The following is a 25,897-nucleotide window of genomic DNA, read 5'->3' on the forward strand; positions in this document are numbered from 1 at the left end:
TATATACAAACACACATACATATATATCATATATTTCATAGAGTCATGAATGTGCAAGAAACATCAAAATCAAATTATCCTATTTTTTTCCGTTTTATAGATCAAGAGAATAAGGTCCCTAAAACAAGTAGAATGTACAAAATCAAATAGGTAGAAAATAATAGAAATGGGATTTGATTTGAGATTTTCTATAATTGAGTCAATTCTCTTTTCAATATGCCACATGGATTCCTACTTAGATTTGAACTTTACTTTTAAGGAAATTACAAACTTATTAAGTATGAAGAGACTAATAGGCTCTTATTTGTATGATGTATGATATTTATATGTTGTAAGATGTTACCCCGCTCCCACTCCCTTTGAGATTTGGACAATTTAATGTGTGAAAAGGAGCAGAAGTATAGACAGTTCTAAGAGAACCTGAAAGAAGCTTCTCAAAGAAAGGTACTTGGGGGAAAACAGGCATTTCTAAACGGACATTAAAGAAAGCTACACTTCAGAGCATAAATATTTACTAAAAAATAAAAGATATATAAAGAGGATTTTCTCCAATAATCCACATACACATACCTATATCTATATCTATTTATCTATATCTATATCTGTATCTGTATCTATATCTATATATATATATATTTATATACATATATATTTAATATTGAGGAATAACTGTATGATGTCAGTTTATACAAGTAGACCCACTATTAGGAAGGAACAAGTAAACCCACTATTAGGAAGGAGTCAGTGAAAAATAGAAGTGAGTAATATGAAAATAGATGAGGAAAGAGGAAATAGACTGAAGAAGCACAGCAAAGGAAAAAACAGCAAAAGAAACGGAGGGTATACTCCATGGATTAAAAAAAACAGAACTCAGCAATGTTTTTTTCAGACTGAATAGATGATTTCTATAGAACAGCAGTCCTTCTGAGAGATGAGAGAAGAACTTAGAGTCTATCTTGATTCTTACTGAATTGAATGGACAAGCTTTGAAACTAGGAACTGATTGAAGGAGAGGAAAAAACATTGCTAATGGGAGCTGATTGGTAAAAATAAGAATCATCTGCTTATGAACAAAGTGGCTAGGGAAAGGAGACACTTGTCTTCCTTGCCCACTACTGCCAGAGTCCACCAAAGAGAAATAAATCAAATAGCTCTGGATATAATATAGGAAATGCTTGTGGTTGAATGGCCATAATATCACTTTTGAGGCTATTTCAGGAACATCTCAAAAACTGCAGCTAACAGAGATGAGTCCCTACCCCAAAGAGGATTTTTAACAGGGGATATTTATTCCAAGGAAATCAAGTCTTTTAATCCTGAGCTATGAGTTGCTCTGAATACCCTTGCTTCCCACCTCATGTTCCTCTCTTCTAAGTCTCTATAATGTATTCTCACTTTTCTTCCATAGAAATTCTGTGATTGATGGAAGAATATGACCTACATTTATAGATAGATTATGATATTATGATTTCCCTTACTTTGAGTTTTATTTAGTAAATGTTTCATACTTAAAAGATAATGGTTTCCTGCTGGGAAAACTGAAAAATGCTTTGGTAGAAACTAGACTTAGATAAAGATCTCACACTGTATACCAATGTAAAGTCAACATGGATAAATGATTTAGATATAAAGTAAATTGAAGGTCAAGGCAAACAGAAGAACTATATAAATACAATTACAAAATACCTCTCACACAAATAAAATCTGAACTAAACAATTGGAAAAATATCAATTGTTCATGGTTAGGCCAAGTTAATAAAAATAAAAATGAAAATTCTGCCTAAATTGGTCTAGTTGTTCAGTGCCATACTAATCAAACTGCCAAAATATTATTTTATAGAACTAGAAAAAATAATAAAAAAACTCATCTGGAAGAACAAAAGGTCAAGAATATCCACAAAATTAATGGAAAAAAAAACTACAAAAGATGGAAGCTTAGTAGTAGCAAACCTAAATAAAGCAGCAATAAGCAAAATGACTTTTTATTTGCTAAGAAATAGAGTGGTGGATCAGTGGAATAAATTACATACATACAACACAATCAAGTGTGTTGATTAATCTAGTATTTGATAAAGCCCCAAACTCCAGCTTCTGGAATAAGAACTCACTATTTGACAAAAATTACTGGAAAAATGAAAAATAATATATCAGAAACTCAGGAATAGACCTATATCTCACATCCTATAACAAATTAAGGTCAAAATGGATACATGATTTGAGCATAAAGAATGATGCCATAAACAAATTAGGACAAGGAATAATTTAACTATGAGATCTTTGGAAAAGAGAGGAATTTATGACCAAAGAAGAGCTAGAGAACATTATGAAAAGCAAAATAGATAACTTTGTTTACATTAATTTAAAAGTCTTTGCACAAACAAAACCAAGAGAAACAAGATTAAAAGGGAAGTACAAAGGGGGGGAAATCTTTACAGTTAGTGTTTCTGATAAAGGTCTCATTTCTAAAATATATAATGAAATGTGTAGATTTATAAGAATATAAGTCATTCCCTAATTGATAAATGGTCAAAGAATATAAACAATTTTCAGATGATGAAATTAAAGCTATCTATAATTAAATGAACAAATGCTCTAAATCACTATTGATTAGAGAAATGCAAATTAAAACAACTCTGAGGTACCATCTCACACATCTCAGATTGGCTAAGATGACAGGAAAAGATAATTATAAATGTTGGAAGGACTATGGGAAAATTGGTTTGCATTGCTGCATTGTTGGTGGAGTTGTGAAATGATCCAACCATTCTGGAAAGCAATCTGGAAGTATGCCCAAAGGGCTATGAAATTGCATACCCTTTCACCCAGCAGTGCCATTAATGGGTCTGTATTCCAAGGAAATCATAAAGGAAGGAAAAGCGTCCACATCTGCAAAAATGTTTGTAGCAATCCTTTCTGTGGTAGCAACGAATTAGAAAATGAGTGGATGTCCATCATTTGGGGAATGGCTGAACAAGAAAGTACATGAAAGAATTGGAATATAAAAGATATATAAAAAACTGATGAACAAAGCTGATTATTGAAAAACCCGGAAAGATTTATATACACTGATGCTGAGTGAAATAATCAGAACCAGGAAAATATTTTACACAATAAAAGCAAAAATGTGCAATGATCTTAGTTCTTTTCAGTAGTTCACTTATCCAAAACAATCCCAACAGACTACCTACAGGAAATGTCATCTGCATTCAGAGAAAGAACTAAGGAGACTGACTATAAATCAACATCTGCTATGTTCACGTCTTTTTTCTGTTTGTTTTTTTTAAATCTCTCCTATTATTTTTCCCTGTGACTGATTTTTCTCTCACAACATGATTCATAGAACAATGTGTATTAAAGATAAATAAACATACTATAATAGACAAGTAAATTAAGGGAGTGTGGGGAAATGTATCTATCAGACATATGGATAAGGGAAGGGATTTTGAACAAACAGAGGGCATTATGAGAAATAAAATTTATAATTTTAATTGAATGAAATTAAAAGAAATTTGCACAAACAAAACCAATGAAGCCAAAATTAGGAGGAAAACTATAAACTGGAGGGAGGGGGAGATATGCAGTAAGTTTCTCTGATAAATGCCTCATTTCTCAAATACAACTTAGCCAAATGTATAAAATAAGAACTATTCCTCAATTGATATTTGATTAAAGGATATTAACAGATAGTTATCAACAAGTCAAAGCTGTTAATAATCACGTGGAAAAAATGCTCTAAATCACAATTAGAGAAATGCCAACTAAAATAACTCTGAAATACCACCTCACATCAATCGGACTAACATGCAATAAAAGGAAAACTACAAATGCTGGTGGGGATGTGGAAAAATTTGAACAATAATGTACTGTTGATGGAGTTGTAAACTAGTCCAACTGTTTTGGAGAACAATTTGGAACTACACTCAAAGCACAATAAAAAATGTGTATATTCTTTGATGCAGCAATAGTACCACTAAGCCTGTATCTTAAAGAGATTAAATAAAAATGAAAATGACCTATTTATACAAAAATAATTTATAGCAGCTATATTTTTGGTGATATGGAATTGGGAATAGAGGGAATGTCCATCAATTAAAGAATGGCTGAATAAGTTGTGAAATTAATTGCAATGTAATACTATTGTACTATAAGAAATGATAAGTAGGATGGTTGCAGAAAAATCTGGGAAGATTTATATGAACTGTTATAAAATAAAGTAAGCAGATTCTAGATAACAATGTACAAAATACCAGCTATAGTATAAGGATGATCAATAATGATCAAAGCAATGATTCAAGACAATTACAAAGGGCTCATGATGAAAATCCTATCCACCTTCAGAGAAATAATTATCTCTGAATACAAATTTAAGCATATTTATTATTAAAATCTTTATATAGATTTTTATTTTGTGTTTTGCTTTGTAGCATGGCTAATATGGAAATGTGTTTTATATGACCTCACATGCGTAATAAAAATAAAACTGTTTGCCTTCTCAAGAAATGGGGAAGAACAAAGATTGTAGGGAGAGAATTTTTAACTCAAAAATTTCTAAATACTGATTGTTAAAGGTTTTTTGGCCATATATTTGGGAAATATTTAACAAAATAAATGAAAAGAATTATTTTTTAGAAAAGAAATTAATGTTGCCATTTGGACATTTCTTTAAAAGAAAACTAAAAAAAAAAAAAAAAACCTAGTGAAAGTTTCTAATCTACACTTGTGAGGAGGGTTATACCACCCCCAATAGGATTATATCTAGGATTCTGAAAAATGAGATGTAGCCCTATGCCCAAACTCTAACCTGGTAACCTTTGCTAACTTGCCAATGTGATTGCAGTTTAAACTGAGTGAGCATACAATTGATGGATGTGGAGTGGCATGGGAGAGGGAAGGCACACAGAACAATTGAGATAGAAAAAGAGAAAGACAGACACAGAGAGTTAAAAACAAAGAGAAAGAGACAAAGAGAAAGTCTAGAGAAAAGTGATTAAATATATATCCAATTACATTATAAGATTGAAGGTAAATCTCCAACACACTAAGTGACTTGCCCAAAATTATATAAATAATAACAGACCTGGGATTATAAAACAATTATAATCAAGTACAAAGATAAATTCACTTGAATTTAATAATGTCCCTATGAAGCAAGCAAGGTTTATATTTTTTTTCCTATAGTTTTCAGGAGAAGAAATTAAGATTTAAAATAGCCAAGGTCACAAAGCTAATAAATGGCATTTTCCTTTCTCTATATGTATATTCCTTTCCATTAAGCTTACATTTAGCATTTTACCATCACAAAGCAGTTTTATACACATTATATATTTTGAGCCTGAAAACAATCCTACATGTTAGACAGTTCCTGAATTATAATCCTCAATTTTTTCAGATAAAGAAGTAGAAGATACATCCTGAATGCTATGAGAGAAGTAGAAAGAGGAAGACATAGCTTCCTGGGAGTAACAGGGACCCCTGATGTTCCAATTTCAGGGTGTTGTAAATCACCCAGGTACATAGTATGCTGGACCACAGGTAGCATAAACCAGAGCTCAGTGAAAATTATATGTGTTTATAACATTTTTGCTTCCTGCAGTCCACCAGAGATGAAGCTACCCTTTCAAATAAAGGAGAATTTGGCTCAATGCATATGTCAAAACATTTAAGAAACAAGCAAATCACCCTACTTTATTTTAATTAAATGAAATGAAAACTCATTTTTCCCCCTGAATTCTATGTGTGGATGCCTGCTGCTGCGTTTTATAATAGAACTCTATCTGGATTTGGGGCTGCCAAGCCTCTCAGAGACTATATAGTAGATAGTGTAATTTAGTAAGAAATTGATAACATGAACAGCTGTAAGAAGGTCTGGCACAAAAAGGAGATTCTAGTTATAGCATGCTCTATTGCCTACTAAAACAGAAGGAACCACAGCAGTACTAATGGTTGGAAGATGAGTGGGTATATAGCACCTATACAACAGTCAATAACATAAAATGTCAATTCTTATTCAGCCCTATTCAAACAACTATGCATGATTTCTCCTGAAATTACTACTCTAGGCTAGATGATTTCTTCATTAGATTTCTTATTGCCACCTCTACATGGTGTTAAACCAGGGATGAATAATGGTTGCCCTAAAGCATCATAAAGCATATCCCCCTAGCTAACTTCTCCCTGTAATGACAGTGAGAACACTGATTAGCTGCACAGTATTACTACTAAGAATTGCAGCTGGCAAACAATTCCTCTTGCCTTATTCAAGGTGACTAGAAGGAACCAGAAAAAAAATCATGGTTTCTGTCATCACTTTTGAAATTTAAAATGTGCATAAAACCTCAACTGCCACTAAAATCCTAACTTCATATTTCAGTATGAGAATATGACCCTTAGTTCTCAAAGGCAATGTCAGCAGAGCACAACTCCTATCAAATTAGAAAGACTTCAAGTATAAAGTCTACAATTGCACTAAATGTTTGCTATCCAAAGACCAACTTGACTAAATTTTAAGAAGCTGATCAAAATAAGATTTACTACCAAAAAAATGTAATTTCCAGCATGGAAACCACAGGAATATTGGATACTATTATTTATCAAGATTATAATCTGAAGCTATAAAAGATATGCTTATATTATATATCATATGTATCATATATCCTTAAAGTATTGACATTATATGAGACAGAGTGGTCTTCAAGTTTCTAAGTACATTTTCGCATGCTTTTGAGAGATCCAAACATCATTAAGTTTTGGCTATTGAAAGGAAAATTCAAATGTGATTTGATCTTTCTCTGTAAGGCCATTTCCTACAAGTAATATATGTTTTTAATGGAATAAAATGATGATAGCACAGTACATTTTCAGTCCTTGCCCCTTTCCAGTCCTATACCTTATATTTTTACAATTTGCAATATTAATGCATTTCTAATGGAGAAAAGTAAATCCTTTTCACAAAAAGTCTTTGAAGGTGATTTCTTCTCTAAAATTTAACTGTGGAAACAATAATTTGAGTGTATTCAATAGAAATTAGTATCTTCCTTCTTCAGCTCCCTGTGCAATGCTATGTACACATTAGAACTTCAATATTTAATGAATTTAGATAGGAATTATTATAATTTAATACTACATGATAAGTAGTACATTTTAAAAGAATTTCTTCACCTTTATATATAATAAAGAATCATAGATTCAAGTACTTTAGTTACTTTTCATCTAACAAAAAGACTTCTTTTATAACAATAAAAACAATAACTCACATTTATGTGATAAATTAATACTGGCAAAGTGTTTTCCTTACAACTCTGAGAGGTAGGTAATCTTTGAGAACTACAATAATGAGATATTTAAGATATTAACATATGCATACACACATCCATATACATATATATAATATATATGTATATGTGTGTGTGCATATATATCTTTATATATATGTGTGTGTATATCATTATATACACATACATTTATTTACAAAGTTCACTGGCCAATTACATTACAATGGGCTATCGAACTCCCTGAAATCTAGCCACAGATTCTTATGGATCTGTGGGCCCTAGCTTAAAAAACCCTGTTCTTTATTATCGATTAATCAATAAATAAATATTTCTTGAATTTTTAGGTTCAAGGCATTGTGGTAGATGCTGGTGCTGGAGATATAAAGAAAAAAAATAGAAGTCTCTGCCTTTGAGAAACTTGTTTTATAAAATAAGACATGTACATTTAGAATTATATAAAATCAGTATAAGATAATTTGGGGAAAAGGCAAAACAAATGAAGAATGAGAAAACATTTCATAGATTTTTTTGTCCTATGTACTGAATTTTGCTAGAAATGAGAGATTACAAGTTGTAGCAATAAGGAGGAAGTGTATTCTAAGTTTGGGGGACAGTCAGTGCAAAAGCATACAGAAAGTGGATGGATCATTGTGTGCAAAGAATACAAAGACAAATATGTCTTAGCCAATAAATAATTAAATGGGAAAAATTATAATGCTGGAAAAAAAAAGTAGATTGGGATCAAGTTGTGAATGACCTTAAATACCAAATCAAAGAATTTATATTCAATCCTAGAGTTAGTAAGAAGTCCCTGGAGCTTATTTAGGAAAGAAATGACAGAGTTAGACCTGTTTTCAGTAAAGCATTTTGGCAGTTGTGTAAAGAATGGACAAATGAGAAGAAAGACTTGAGTTAGGGATATCAGTTAGGAGATATTAGTTAGGTGAAAAATGATAAAGAACAGAGATAGGGTTATGGTCCACACTGAGTATAACCAAAAAAAAAAAAAAAAGGGGGGGGGGGGGTTGAATATCTTGTGAAAGTGGAAATGACTTACTTGGAAATTGGTTGATTATTACAGAGATTGACAACAGTGATTATATAAGGTGAGAGAGAGTTAAGCATTTAAGATAACATCAAAGATATGACTTCCGGTGACTGGATAGATATTTTATCCACAACAAAAATACAGAAGTTAAGAAAATAGGTGGATTTTGTGGTGGAAGAAGTTTTTGTTTTTGTTTTTGTTTTTGTTTTGACATGATGAAATTTATTACATTGTGTTCAAAATGTCCCAATGATATAACTTATAGTAGTCATCTTCATAGAGTAATTGAGTCCATAGAACATAAGGACATCATCAAGCAAGAAAATGTATAAAAAAGATGAGACTAAATAAAAGTTAACTTTATGATACATCCACTATTATATTACATGTATTGCTGGAAATCCAACAAGGAAACTGAGAAGAGAAAAATCTAGAGAATATAGTGTCATGATAATCCAGAGATGAGAGAGTATCCAAAAAAAACTGGACAATAGCATCAAATGCTAAAGATAGATCCAGAAGAATATATATTGAGGATGTATATTAATTGCCAAATACATTTAGCAATTAAGCAATCACTGGTAAATTCAGAGATAACAGTTTTAGTTAAATGATGAAACAAAAAACCAGATTAACAAGAGAAGAGAAAGTAGGTAGGACAAAAAAGACTTTTTCAAAGAGTTTTGGATATGAAAGGAAAATAGTTTTAAGGGTCTGATCCTGGACTTTACTTTTTGCTATTCCCAGAAGACCTTGCATCATGACAAGTCTGAACCTTCATAATAGCACCATAAGCAAAGAATATGGGATTTATGGGGTGACAGAATCATCAGAATTTCAAGGAGTTGCTATTTAGCAATCTCAAATTCATTTGTCTTTTAAGGAGATTCCAGTCTTTCAGGATAGTAACATAAATCTGGATTCCTAGATAAATGTCTTGGGTAAAAGACAGCACTGAGCAAAGGAATATGAAAATTGTCTTAACTGTTTATATATTACTGTGAGTCCTTTATGTGTTTGTTGCATCATTTATGGGTTTCAGTCAGGCCTCTGAATTTTCTTCATTATTTTGTGGAATGAAAAAAAAATTCCTTGTACTCTATATTAAATGTTTGAGTGTTTTAGGTCATTTTACCAAAAAAAAAAACTCTAGTATATGTATATATATATATATTATAGATATAGATAGATATAGATAGATAGATATAGATAGATATAGATATATAGATATAGATAGATAGATAGATATAGATAGATATAGATATAGATATATATTGATATTAGGTGAATTCAGAAATTTCATCAAAATAAATTCTAGATGGAGGAAAATAGTCAAAAGGAAAATTTAGATAAGCTTCCCCTAATATTTGTTTCACCTTGTGTAATGCCATAACCCTAAGACCATAGGTTAGTGAAATACAAACCTTCTAAGAATGTATCCAAGGAATTTAAAATACTTACAGTATAATTATAAGAACAAAATTCCATAGTGAATCACTAGAGATTTCCCTTCAGATTGACATTGATCTTTTAATTAAATTCTGGTGAATGAGTAGTTTAGGAAATAAAGTAATGATCAATAGGAATCAGCATGGAGTTACAAAAACAAATCATGACAAACTAATCCTATTTCTTTTCTTTCCTTCCTTCCTTTAGATTGAAAACTTACATTTGAAATTGTTTTAATTGTTCAATGAAGTCTAACTCTTCATGATCCCAATCATAACACATCATTACTGTCCATGGAGTTTTCATAGAAAAGATACTGGAGTTATTTGTCATTTATTTCTCCAATGGATTAAGGCAAACATATTAAGTGACTTGATCAGGGACACACAGGTAGCAAGTGTTTAAGGTCACATCTGAATTCAGATCTTCCTGACTCTATATACAATGCTCTATCTACTAAGCTACACAGTTTCCTTATTAATCTTGATTAATTAATTAATTAATGACTTTAGAGTATTAATAGCATGAATTAAATATTATGAGATTCTTAAAATATTTGTCCCTTTTCTCCATCACTTTATCACTGCAGAAGCTGAAAGTATCTACAGAAGACTAAAAACAGTTTTCAATTGGTTTTTGTTTCATGCTTTGACATCACTTCTCAGTACCACATGTTGATTGGCTTTCCTTTACATAGCTAGGTTGGTCCTTCAAATTTATATTCTTTTGGGATGAGCACCCATTTTGATAAAATTTGCAAGGGCTCTTGGGATTTACAGGCTAAATATCTTTCTCAGGGACCATATCTTAAACCCTAATCAAATTGTCTCATTGATTTGTCAACAATAAATCCCAGGCCAATCCCATTTTTTGGCCTGTGATTGCCTTAAAGTGAATCTCAATAGCTGTTATTATTATTATTTTTTTAATCCAGAAACCTTAGAGTCTTCCCTTCCATATTTACTTTTTTTTTTTTTTTTTTTGACTAGGTAAGAGAGGTCATTCTTTGACTCTTTTTTAATCTAGCCTTAATCTTTGATTAGGCATTACCTCAGTCAAACTGAAACGTCTTAAAGATTTAGGAACTAGGAATTTTTGGAACTAGGAATTCCTAGTTCTTCTCCTAATTCCTTCTCCTAGGAGAAGAAGTTACAGGCAAAATGAAGAGATACAATAGACACCAGGAGTGGGTAAAAAATAAAATAGAATTGGAAGACCATATAGTTAGCAACAAAAAGGGATTTTACAATTAATGATGGAAAAGATAAATTTCCTAGTGGAACTCATAATTTACCAGGAGAAAGAAAACATCCCACGAGGTTAGAGTATGCCCTTAGCTGATAGGCTAAATAATCATATTTATCACCTTAAAAGAGTTAGTTATGCCTAAGAAGGAGAAAGATACCATAAGGGATGGTGGGATGAGAAATACCACATAGTATGAGGGGTGAGGAGAAAGAGATGGAGTGCTATGAGGGATTATAACCCTAAGAGGGATTCAGTAAAGATGGCATGAGCCATGGATAGATTTACCGGGGAGATTCACACTCAGGGTTTTGACATAATATGGCTTTCTGACCAGACACAACAAGGTGGGGCTACCCATGAACTCTACAGAGAGTGGGACTATGAAACTAAACTGATTTTATCACTGCCCTTCCTTGCCTGCCCTAGGGAGCAATTCCATCAATATTTCATTTTTTCTCTACCAACTGTACCCAGTTATGCAGGAACTCATCACAAGGAGTGAAGAACCATCAGACTACCTGAAGCAAACTGGTCCAGGTTAGACGTAGAGAAGGTTAAAATTCCTATGCCAGTCAATAGTGGTATCAGGTTTATAAAGGAAATACAACATTTGAAAATATGATAATGGAAATTAGTGGGAAAATATAATTGAAATGTACAATAAATAAAAGAAAGTCCATGGGCAAGATGAAACAGAAAATATAGCAGCTGGATGGATAACAAAACTCAGGGGCCCTTTGGTTGGCTGAGCTGAATGACCATATCAAAATCTGGACAATTTAGTTCCAGGGCAGATGGCAAGGCCTAGAAGATCTTGGAATGCAGTGACAAGGATTATTTTAAAGCCTGTTGGTCTCACATCTCACCATAAGGAATAGAGCTGTTTATTCCCAAGTCATCTAAGTAATATGAACAATCAAAGAATCCATATGAATTTGGGGTAGCTGATACACACACATACACACACACACACACACACACACACACATACATTATATATATATATATATATGTATGTATGTATGTATTGGTGCCATGTTATATTCAGGAAAAAGCTATTTTTATATCCCAAAGTTTATGAAATTATACTATTTCATTATAAACAAATTCAAACTTATATTTTCTTCCCATAAGAAGTATTGTATTTTATTAATTCAGTTATTTATAAGGGATAGATATAGTCTGAGAAAAACAGCAAAGATAAAATCACCAAATTATTAAGGACAAAATGTCATCCAAAGGAAAATCTGATTCAGATTTTTGAATTATGACTAACATTTGAGGGATGGCACATGATTATCTGATTTATCAAACATTTTAAATGGAAATTTTTGTGATGCAATGCATTTTGGTAAGCTGATAAGTTTCATTTAACTGTATTGAATGAGAGATTTTGGAAAGTCTTAAAATCACCACTTGTAATTAAAATCATCAGCTTTCTATTAAGAGAATGATAAAGATCATTAATTTTATAATAGCCAAAGAGGTTGGAATTCTGTAAAGCCATCTAACAAAGCTAATGAACCAAGCCAAACAAGCCAGGGTGAATAGAAACATAGGCAGATCAACTATGAACCACATTTGAAATGCATAGTCTGTAATAGTCTACTTTTAATGGTTTAAGTTTAATATGGTTACTGAATTAATTTTTCATATGTTGAAAGGAAATTATATTCACATATGGCACAAATAATTATCACTTTTATATAACATTCTATACTTGCCTTTAAATGAATGATGTGACATTTAGTAATAAACATGCAGTCAGTCATTTCAAGAATATACATATACAGTATAAAATATGAGGAAACACGTTTTTAGATAACCTTAATCATACAAATATAAAATGGTAAATAGTGAACAGATATTGGCACTGGCTTTTTCCTTTTTTATTCTTTTCTGTGATTTTCCATTTAATAGACTATCTAGTAAAAATGTTTGGCAAATGGCAGAATATCTTTTTAGTTACAAATCTCTCTAAACAAACAAATCAAAAAGTGACTAATCTAATATCTATCTAAAATAAATAAACATGTTCTATGACTATCTGGCAAACATAAAATATAAACAACGGGTAATAAATAAAACAGGGGCAGAGCATATTTGTCTCTAATGTTTGGCATTGATTGAAGAGACACAGTACAAAGTCCAAATGAAAAGGAATTCCCTGTAAGAGGTACAACTGATAGAAAATATTTTGTTGGTGTATTACAATTTAGCACCTAACACAATCTCTTGGGAAAAATTCTCATACATGCAAAAGAGTTAGCTATAACCATCCATTCAAGAAATACTAAGTGGATCAAGTTTGTTTTTTTTTTTTTAACTCACATTATAACAATTTAGACATTATAACATTATCATTTAAATGAACAACTTTGAGAGCTTTCCTTGAGTGTATATATGTGCAGCAATGGGTACAAATATCCAACAAGATGAACTGAATTGCCTCAAAAAATGCTTCTCTCAGAAACGAAGGTCCATTTTTTAATTCAAGTATTTTGCCCATGTTGTTTTACTTATAATTGTGAAACAGGGAATAAAATAGTATATGAGGAGTTGAAAATGAATGGAAAAGCACATAATAGGTATGAGAAGATTATAGCATATAACTAGTGAAAGACTTGGAAGAGCAGACATGAAAGATATTACTAGATGATCATATAATGAAGACAACAGATAGTAGGTAGGTATCCTGATTACTCCATGAGAGTACTCCAAAGAGAAAGTGAGGAAGAGTGAGGAAGACCTCTAATATGTTCACTTAAATAAGACTTTAGATAAGATGGCCAAGTGTTATTGACTTTTAATGTGAATTATGGGAGAAAATATTCTTTGTTACATTGCAGTTCCATCTATATTTGTGTATGTAGTGTTTCTGGATTTTGTCATTTCTCTGAGAAGGGTAAAATCTTTATCTTAGCCAAGCATATCTGTTCATTCTTTTTTCCCCAATTTTAAAATGTTTTCAGTTCCCCACTTCCCTCCCTAAGGTTGCAAGTTATCAGTTTATAGATTATTCCATATTAGTCATTTTGTATAAGAAGACTTAAATAAAATTTAAAACATGAACGAAATTGAAAAATAACATTCTTCAATCTGTATTAAAGTAATATCAGTTATTTTTCTAGAGGCATATAGTATGCTTCATGATTAGTCCTTTTGGATTGTCTTAGATCATTGTATTGCTGAGAGTAGCTAAGTCATTCTCAATTCTTCTTTGAACAATATTACTATTACTGTGCACAATATTCTCCTGGTTCTGTTAACTTCATAATGCATCAGTTTATATATAAGCCTTTCCAGCTTTTTCTGAAATCATCCCACTTGTCATTTCTTACAGCACAATAATATTTCATACAATCATATATCATAACTTGTTTGCCCATTCCTCTATTTGATGGGCATCTCTTTTATTTCCAATTCTTAATCACTTCTAAAAGAGCTGCTATAAATAAGTTTGGTCAGATAGATCATTTTTCCTTTTGGGGGGATGTTTTTTGGGATATACTCTTAGTAGAGGAATTGGTGGATCAAATAGGGAGGCACAGTTTTCTAGGCATAGATTCAAATTGATAGATCAGTTCAAAGTTACATCAACAGTGCATCAGTGATCCAGTGTTTCCACACCATCTTCAACATTTAATATTTTCCCCTTTTTTTCTCATATAAGTCACTCTGATAGGTGTGAGGTGGTACCTCGCTGAATTATTTTAATTTTCATTCCTCTAATGAATTCTTCTCAATTAAGTGGTTTAGAGAACTTTTAAATGACTATAGATAACTTTTATTTCTTTATCTGAAAATTGCCTATTCATATCATTTGACCATTTATCAATTGGGAAATGACTTGTATTTTTATAAATTTGACTCAGTTCTTTACATCCTTGAGAAAAGAGGTCTTTTTACCTGTGAAAATTTTCTCCCAATTTAATATTTCCTTATAATTTGGGGTTCATTGGTTTTGTTTGTGCAAAAATTAATTTTATATAATCAAAATCATCTATTTCACATTTTATAATTCTTTCTATATCTTTTTTTCTGTTCATATCTATCTATTCCTAATAAGAATCAATTCCATTATGCTAGGGGCATCTAATAGCACAGTGGGTAAAGGATTGGCCTTGAGTCAGGAAGACCTGATTTCAAACCCAGCTACAGAAACTTACTAGTTATGTGAAGTCACTCAACTCAATCTGTCTCAGTTTCCTCATCAGTAACATGAATTGGACAAGAAAATGGCAAACCACTCTGGTATCTTTGTCAAGAAAATCCGAAATTGGGTCAAGAAAAATTGGACAGTACTGAAATGCCTAAGGAACAAAATGATTAAAATGTGACTAGAGTTCAGTAAAAATTTTTCAAGTTCATGCAAGTAGCCAGCTTTTGCTATTAAGACAGGAACTATTTGATAAATCTACATTAGCTACATTCTTCAAATTATGAGCTGGTAAAATTATATACTATGTAATGGGGACTCTAGAAGTTCAATTATTCTGAGCATGGTAAAGAACGTGACACTTCCTCAGAACACCCCACTCAATAATAATGTCATAACCACTAGTGGGAGCATAAGGATTTCTAAGTTCTCTTTTTATTGAATAATATAATAAATTTGTAAATAACCTCTATATAACAAGGGATTTATTCTCATTAAGTAATTTATCTGATATGTCATTTATTTTTTTTTGAATAGGGTGATATATGGTAAATTACAAGGTTTGTTATTGTTCAATCATTTCAATTATGATGTTCAAATCTTTATTAACCCAATTGTGCTTTCCTTAGCAAAGAGACTGAAGTGGTTTGCTATTTCCTTCTCCAAATCATTTTACAGATAAAACTAAGGAAAACAGGATTAAGTGACTTATTCAGGATCACAAAGATAATAAGCATCTGAGGTCAGATTTGAACTCAGGAAGTGCCAAGATAGGCTTGGCACTCTGTCCATTGTACCACCTACCTGCTCAAATTACTATGCTTAGCTTGCTCTAAGGCTGATGATCAATAAAATTTCTATTTCCTCTACTGGCTGCTGATCAATTGTTAAGTAAAGCCATTAGTGATCCTGATCTTCCATAGTGGTTTTCTTTTACATCATTGTTTAGTACTCATTTTTATGTCATATTTTTTTCACTGAACTTTCTTTGGTTGAATACAATTTTAATTAGACTCCATAAACAATTTTCATTGTAATTTAAATTTTTCTTTCTTAAGAAAATTCTGTTCTTGAAATATTCTTGAGAAGTAAAATGGGATAAAAAAAAAAAACATAGTTATTGTGAGTTCTAATACTCAGATGATTATTTTTCTTGCTTTTACATATTTACTTGCTTATTTTATCCCCTTGATAGGACCGTAATTCTTAGCAAGAATATAGAATAGGACAAAAGGTTATTTTTTTTTTCTAAATCCATGTGAGAAAACCTGTAAAGCTAAAATCTGCTGCCTTTCTATAACCTGTGAATTAAACCTAAAGCCAGGTTCCCTATCAGGAACAAAACAGCACATTTTTTTTTCAATGACTGCCAAAAACTTGTCAAGTCTGCCAGCTTTTCACCCCCCTCTCCTTGTTTCATCATCATTTATAGAAGAACCCCCCCAGAATATATGCTATTTCCTTGAATATATATATATGTGTGTGTGTGTGTGTGTGTGTGTGTGTGTGTGTGTGTGTGTGTGTGTGTGAAAACACTTTGTTGCTTGAGGGACAGTATTTTTTAACATGCTGACATTTATTTCTTCTTTTGCCATTTTGTATTTATAACTTGTCTCCTCTTATTTTTATTGCCTCACTAATCTTCCCCCTTAGCAGATCCTTTACATTTTATTAGAAGTCCTCAGATTATTTTTTCTGAAAGCTACTTTTTATATCCCTGTTGAATTAAATTGGCCTCAGTTGTCCTTTTAGCACATCAGCCTATTTTTGGTTGAATTTCAATTGGAGGTCTTCCAACTATTTCTTAAGAAAAAAGCTGATGTGTCACAGAAATCTCTGGAAAACATTCTATTTTGAAACAATTATGTTTAAATATTCATGTTCTTCATCTTTCTTCTCCTTTATTATTGAGGTTTATATTGAAACAGGATTTTTATTTCTTTGCAATTAATTTGCTCCTATTGCTTTATCTTCCATTAAAGTAACAATGAAATATCCTGTACATACCAATCAAGGCACAGCACTGAACCTTTGGAAACAATGGAACTTAGGTTACACTGATTAAAAGGGTGAGATTGGAAAGATATCTATCCTGCCATCTCTAGCTTAAAGCAAGCATCAATGGACAGCCTTTAATTAAGAAGCATTAATGATCAATTTACTTTAAGACATTTACTGATACCCTGGTAATGCAAAACAGTATACTATCAGTGGTATGTGCAATGTTTCTAGCATTGTGTCTCATTATCCTGGGGCTATTGTAACAGCATTCTTCTGAAAGATTTAGCTAGTCTGCTTCTGCAGTAGAAATCATTGCTTTAGTTTCTTTTTTTTTTTTTTTTTTTTGGCAAAGCCTCCATCTTCTCTAACTTGCAGTAAATACTCATTATATGTTTCCAGTGCATACAGGAAACACTCCATAAATATTAGTTGGTGGTGATGGATTCATTTTATATTAAATTATTAAATCCCATAATAATTTACAATGCATATCTGTATTTTTAATATATTCTTTTTAGTAATTTTATATTTCTTCAGAATATGTACCTCCGGACTAGATCCCTTATAAAATTCAGGAATACAAGAAGTAAGCAAATGTGTCATTTTATGGATGTGTATGTATTTATGTGTGCCTATGTGCATGTTATTTAACACAAAAATTCCTTTCTATATTTGAGGTCTCCTATGTATTGTTCTTGCATTTGAATCACATATACAATATCCTTATCTTCTTCATCCTTCTCATTACAACAATTTTAAATATATTTTCTTTTATGAGCTTCCCAACAATTTTGTAGGGTTGTGAGATATATGAATAAGAGGCTAAATATTTTGGAAGTGAGGCTTTTATCAAAACCTTTGACTGTTAAAATGTTTTACAGTTTATTGTTTCCCTTCTAATTTTATCTGCATTAGTTTTGTTTGTACAACAACTTTTCAATGGGATATAATCAAAGTTGTGATCAATAATGATCTCTAGTTCTCCTTTGGACATAAATTCATTCCTCTTCCACAGATCTGAGAGGTAAAGTATCCTATGTTCCTCTAATTTATTTATAATCTCATTCTTTATGCCTAGGTCATGAACCCATTTCAACTTTATCTTGGTAAACAATGTTAGGTGTAGCCAATGCCTACTTTCTGCCATATTAATTTCTAATTTTCCTACTGTTTTTGTCAAATAGTGAGTTCTTATACCCAAAACTGGGGTCTTTGGGTTTGTCAAACTAGATTATTAAAGTTATTAATTATTTTGTGTTTTGAATCTAACCTATTCCACTGATCAACTAGTCTATTTCTTAGCCAATACCAAATGGTTTTGGTAACTGCTGCTTTATAATATAATTTTAGATCCGGTACAGGTAGGCCACCTTCATTTGATTTTTTTTTTCATTAATTCCCTTGAAATTCTGGACCTTTTGTTTTTCCATATGAACTTTGTGTTATTTTTTCTAGGTCATTAAAATAGTTTTTTGGGAGTCTGATTGGTATAGCGCTAAATAAATAGATTACTTTAGGTAGTATTGTCATCTTTATTGTATTTGCTCACCCTATATCAGTTCTCCATCTAAATGTTAGTGCTCCCTCATGAAGTCAGTTACTACATTTATTATTATCCACATTTATTCACATTTTTTCATCAGAAAAAACAAAATCTGAGAGGTCAAATAATTTGACCATGAAAGACAATAGAGTTTAGAAAGAATATTGAAACCTACAGTGTCAAAGGTAGGATCTTAATCCAGCTTTTCTCTAATCCCAGGTTCAGCACTGTAGTCACTATTCTATAGAACTTTCCAAATCCACAGACTAAACATCAAAGGACACCTATTTCCTATTGTAAACGATCTATAATGACACAGTGAGAGAGGGTGAAAGACATGGTTTATATTATTTGGATTTAGAGTAAGTCCTTTTAACAACAATCTGCCTTCTATATAAGTTATGATGAAGTATAATGGAAGAATGGCAGGATTTCTCATCAGTGAAATTGGGCTCAATCGTAGATCTAACACTTCTCTTGTGATTTTGGGTAGATTATTTTTGCTCTTTAGGTCTCAGTTCCCTTATTTGCAAAATAAGAGTTTTGAAATGACTATTTAGGTTCCTACCACTTTGAAATCCAGTATCCTAATGTCTTTCTTATTCAACAAAGGGATTTAATTAAAAAGAAGTGGCTGATATTACAAAAGTCTGATTCATTTGAGTTATATTTCCTCATTCTGTGCCTCCCTTTTGGTACTATTTCTGATCTAGTTTCTTTTTAATAACTTTCATGAACTGATCATCTCACCATCTTGTGCCTTCCTCCTTATGACTGTTGAACAGATGAATTAAAAAAACACCTTCCTGGAGATAATCTATATGAGTTAGTGACAATCAGTTTAATTAGGATAGACATGATGCATTACATCAAAGCTGAAATGATACCAAATACCAGACATTATCCCCCTCCACACTTGCTTTTTTGGTATGAGCTAAGATTTATGAGCTCTTCAATCTCCATTCAGAATAATCTAATTTCAGTGGTATAAACTGCCCACTGACTTGCCTTACCAGTGATTAAGTCATTTCCTAGAACTGCCACATCAGCTCTTTGTCTAAAACACTATCTAAATATAAATAAGACTTGGCTGGTTTTGAGGAGAGCCATGGTTCAATGTAATTTTTGTTGCATGTCAGAGGTGATTCTGTTTCTGTGGCTTTATTTCCCATTTACAATATTAATTTTTCCATTTTTAAAATGTCCTCATGTGTGAGCCAAACCTCACATAGTTGAAACACTGGTCCAAAAATTTCAAAGGTAAATCTAGCCATGGTCATCAGAACCACCATATCCATTCTGTTTCATTTTGTTGGTAGTATCTCATAAATAAGGCATGACTGGCTCCTAGCTAGAGCTGATTGAGAGTTGGATTTCCTGCAATTCTTAACTAATTGAAATTGATATATCAAGGTGTCATTGGTGAAAGTGATTCCTCCTTGTGAGGAGCTGAAATAATCAGTTTTGAAGTACGTTTCCTCCTGCTGGTCCAAAACTATTCCTGATGTTACTGTTGCCTCAGCAACAGATGAATGGACTGTTTTTTCTGAGGTTCCCTATGAAGATACATGGCTCTTACTACTAACAGATTTCTGCCAGTCATAGGAGCTGTTTATGCTTTTCTACCTCTCATTCTAGGTTTAAATTTTGAAGAAGAGATGGATTCTTCCTGATACTGACCACATTACCTATTTACTAGGTAGTAGAACTAGTGCATGTGGGAGAATCACAATACAGAAATCATGGGATGAATTCATCTGGTAGTTTAGTGTTATGCCAAATAATAGTTAAAATGACAACTAGTGAGGCAAAGGTCATTTTATATAGAGACAGTCTCGCATTCTGTATAGTGACTTTAAATCTTTGGAAAATTATTGATAGGCAGTAATAGTTTGGGGTTGATTCCAGAAGCAATTGTGTTTGTAGTAAGATCATTAGAAGTAAAGGAAAAAAATATATCAAATTAAAAGAAAAAATAAAAATGGAAGGCCATCTTTATGAAAACAACAGCTCCAATGTCATCTACTTCAACAATATATTGACAGTTAAAATGAGAAAATAGATAAAAGAAAATATATTAACTTTGAGTATCATCATTTCTTAGTGCCAGAAAAGATAACTAATAATTAATGAATCATATGTCTATTTTGTTACCTATGTAAATTTTTATGAGAATTATATTTGTCCATATCAAAGAAAGGTGTCCTGATGAAAATATGAAAAGAAAATTGGCAGGCCTTGACACATCTCTAGATAATCCCTACATATTTTAAAGGTGTATAAAATTTAAAAAAACAACAACAACAACAAAAAAAGCTTCTGTTATGTTTGTTGATTATTTTTTTTTTAATTACACATCAGAAGAAAACATGGTAAGCAAACGGCATGGTAAAATGAATAGATAACTTGCTTTGGAGAGAGGACAGCTTAACTACAAGCTCCTTCTCTGACTAGCTATGTGACCCTGGTCAAGTCACTTAATTTCTTAGTGTCCCTAGACAAGGACAAATTGCAAAAGCTTCTTAACTACATTGGTGGAAAGGATTATTCCTCTAAGATTTTCATACACCAAAGAAATTATAGGTCTGAATCTCTGTATACTTTCCCAAAAGAGATGATCACAGTCTAAGAGACTTCATTTTAATAAAATATTTTCTACATATTTTAAAATAAAGGATTATTTCATAACTGCAACAGCAGAAATAACTCTGTTTAATAAATAACTCTAGAAATTCACTAAAGGTGGTAATCACTATCAAAGATGGTATTCTTTCTGAAAAATGAAAGAGATTCCTTTTAGAGAATGAGATTCTCCAAAATGCTACTGTTTGCTAATGATGCAATGATAAATGCCCCAAGTTATAGAAAACTTCAGGGTTTCTTCAAAGAAAGGATAGTAGATAAAAGTAAAGACATTAACTCTGAATATTACTTCTCCATGGAAAAATTTAAATAATGTTTTAATAAAAAAATCAACAAACCATCTTAACTACCATAAAACAATTTATTATGTGTGCTTTAACAAGTGGTATTAAATATCATCAAGGTTATTTGTTACAAGAAGAGAAAGTGGATGTTTCATATAATGAGAATAAGGGGTAATTAAAGGACATCTTAAGTCGCATACTGATATCCATGACATGTCTTGACAAAATCATGCAGAACTTTTTAGCAAATCTATGGAAGGATATACTTAAGAATTATACTGAGTGAGGATTTCTTTTTTCTTCATTTCTTCTCATTCTGTAGTTGTAGGTTGTAACAAGAACCAGTGAATAAATAAATTGATAAAAGTATAAATTCATCAAACTATCAAAACCAAACCTGGATTAGTCAAAATACTGGCAAGGAGATTCTATGACCTAAATTCAAGAAGAATATTCAATTCTAGATGATTTCACAAGCATTCCTATTCTTACTATTCACTTTGAAGATAACAGAAATACTCACAATAAAACTCAGTGTTAGCCACAATTACTATAAGCAATCCTCAACCAATACTATTAACTGACCTCCATTCTTTTATTTTCTTTCAAAAAGGGCAAGTTTTCATTCAGAGAATAGTTTGTTTGAATTTAGAGTGAGTCTTCTTCTTTTCATCTCAAGATTCATAAAGCTATTTTCTCTTTCAACAAATAGCTTAGAAATATTGAAATGGAAACTGCCAACTCCCCCGTAATGAAAGTTATGTTTTCTCTAAGGGATTGCTTCCTGCCTTCTAAATCCCAGATATTTCAAAAGTGCTTCAATTGTTCCTCAACTCTAATGGCATGCAATATGGAAAATAAAGTTAAAGTTCAAGAAAGGAAGGTAAAGCAAGGTCAAGTTTGCATTTCCAAGCACTATATAAGTTTTATTAAGTTTATTTTTGGTTGAGATGAAAAATGGGTAGCTATAACTCAGAAAGATTCTGACTTTTCTTATTAAATATGTGAAGGTCTAAAATACAACCCTCAATATAAAAATTTTATAATTTCTATATTCAGGTAGGCTAGTCATTCATTTTTATATACCAATATCACTGACATTTATAGTTTTCACAAACACAGATACAAAACTTTTACAAATTGCTTTGATATCTATTCTATATTCAAATCTAAGGACACAAAAACCTAAAAAAAAATGGTCAACTATAATGATCTTCATTTCATAAATGGGGACTAAAGTCCCAAAAAGATTGTCATCCACCAAAGGTAACACAACTATGCAATAATAAATTAAATGACAAAATTCAGAGTAAGGCTTCTTCATCCTCAGTTCAGGATTTTTTTTTAAATAAAACTAATGGTTCTTTTATTTCCCTTTATACAAAACTTTGGTGGATTTGATACAGCATACAAATAAACCAATAAATAAATGATAACTTCTAACAACACCAATAACATAAGGCTGATGTTTTAAAAGCCCATTTAATTAAAGATTTTTCTATACACAAAAACACCCACATCACAACCTTCAAACGAATAAACTCTCTTATAGCTCTTTCAAACCTGTCATTTCACTTATACTAAATGATGAGTAGTTTATCTCTAAACCTTTAATGTCATATCTATTTTCTCTGACCAACTCTGATTCTTCAGTAGACCCATTAAGAGAAAAGATAGAGATGAGTTTAGTGTGGTAGATACAAAATGGCCCTTGGAACCAGGAGATACTTTATTTGGATCCACTGCAGATACTTATTAGTGAGCTACATGACAGTGTGCAAACTGCTAATGCTTTTTGGGGCTTAATATTTTCATCTGCAAATTGAGAAAAATAATATGTATGGTACCTATCTCATTCATTTGCTGTGATGTTTGAGGTTATTGTATATTGAATACTTTGCAACTCTATAAATCTTGGTTGCTATTATTATTATTGCAGAGAGTTATATATAGCAATTTCCCATTAATATTTCATTGAAGGGCACAATCTTTTAATGCACTACATAGGATTTATTTTAGAAAAACACTGACAACTTCTGAAAATATGAATACAACAGCCAAGAAAAACACCTTTCCTTTATCATCCCTTATTACTTTGGGGATGGATGGAAGTAATGAGAATAATGATAACAGTTTCTGAACCAAAATAACCAACTTACATGGTCTAACAAAGAACCAGTTTTCATATTTCTGAAGGAGAAATAATACTAGAAATTGGAATTGTCAGAAATTTCATGATGTATGTATGGTCTCTATAGAAAACAACTAATGGAAAAAATAATTAAGAAAAAAGAATTGTTGTAAGATTTAGGAGTAGAAAGAGTCTTGGGCTTTACCTAGCTCAATACCCATTTTACAGGTACTGTATCTGAAGCTTAGAGAGGTAAAAGGAATTTCTTAAGCTCATGATAATGGAAGAGCTAGGATTCAAACCCAGGGCTTTTAAATTCAAATTCAGTTTAATTCATTTATACCATTACATTTATAATACCTCCTATTTATTTATGATATAAATTTTACAAAGATTTTACACTTATTATCTCATTTAAGTTTTATAACAAACATGTACATTAGTAATATCAGAAATACAATGGGGATGTTGTAGAAAGGGGAAAAAATTGAGTTTTTCCTTAGGGCATCAAAATAAAATTAATGAATTAAAATAAGGAAGCTGCCAGTTGGCCAACTGAAATAAGCTCCTCTTCATTTTTCTTTTTACCCTACCCACTTCCATGTATACTTACTATCAGTATCCCGGTGCCAATGGGTTTTTTGTATCTTTTGTTTGGTTTTGAGAAATTTTGGTATCTTATTTTCCATCCCTATATATATATATATATATATACAGAGAGAGATATGTCTGTGTGTGTATATTATATATATTATATAAATATATGTATTATACACACACACACACACACATATATATATATATACATATTCAACTAAGGATATGCTTTATGCAAATTGCTTTTCCTTATATTTTTGTTATAAAAATAGATAAATAATAATAACTAACCATAGCTAGAGGCAGTACCATCATCCCCATTTTATAGATGTGGAAGCTGAGGTTCAAAGAGGTTAAGTGATTTGCCTATGGTAACAGAGCTTGCTAAGTGTCAAACCAAGTGCCTCTAAATATTAGATTCACTATGTTCTCCATTTCACTTCTTTAGAAATGTGATCAAAGGTTGTTGATGGAGAAGAAATCATTTTGCCTCTTATTTCATAGGGGAATAAACCTCAACTCAGATTGGGGAGTATATATTTGTCCAAGACTACAAGATCAAGGTGGTCAGGGTGGGAACAAGAACCCAAATATCATAACTTCCAGCACATGACTCTTAATTGGACCCCAAATGATCATAGCATGCTGACTTCTGTCACAGCCATATAAGCAAATGAATTTTTAAACTAATACATATCTATTTTCCTTATGAAAAACTGACAATGATTATATTTTAATGAAAAAATCAAGAATTCACATTTTAAACACTGTAAATAACATTGAAATATCAACATTTTGAAAATATACCAATTACTGAAGAATTTATATAAGCATATTAAAATAACTTCTAACTTGAAAAATACTTTGTTCTCTCTTTTCTCCTTCCATTGTTTTCCTCTTTTAATAGAAGAGGTTAATAGAAAATAAGATACTGCTTTATCCTAATAATTATCCCTGCACCTTAAGTACTTTAGTAAATGGAGGAGAATAATATGGGTTCTCTAATCATAGTCATAGCAGCCAGTATGATTAACTATGCATAGGTAAAGGTAACATCAGATTTTTATATTTATAAGAATGAAAGCTTTCTCTGTAGTGTATGGATAATAACAATCTCCTTTTGGTCTACTGGCTCTTTCTCCTTTAAAGTCTACATATTATATGTAGGTAAAGGTCCAATTTTGGTAAAAGGGTGCCACATATAGAGAATATAGTCCTTAAGAGAATAAAAAAAAATAAAGTATAGCTCTAATTTAGCAAGAATAACTTAAAATAGGAAATTAGTGTTTGGCCACCCTTTTCCCTTGCCCATCATCACCCACCCTAATCAGTGACTTCTGCCTGCCAGCCTTAAAAATTGAGTTGGGGGTACATTCCTTATCAGTTTCTTTAGGCATAATTTGTGCTGGCCCTGGCTCAAATAGTGCTAGTTAGAGTTCTGGCAACAGCACCACTATTTATATTGAGAGAATAGGGTTGCTTGTATTAATAAGAATAACACTGTCTTAGAGAACTTTGATGAT

Source organism: Sminthopsis crassicaudata, chromosome 3 (assembly GCF_048593235.1).
Source record: "Sminthopsis crassicaudata isolate SCR6 chromosome 3, ASM4859323v1, whole genome shotgun sequence".
Taxonomy (NCBI): domain Eukaryota; kingdom Metazoa; phylum Chordata; class Mammalia; order Dasyuromorphia; family Dasyuridae; genus Sminthopsis; species Sminthopsis crassicaudata.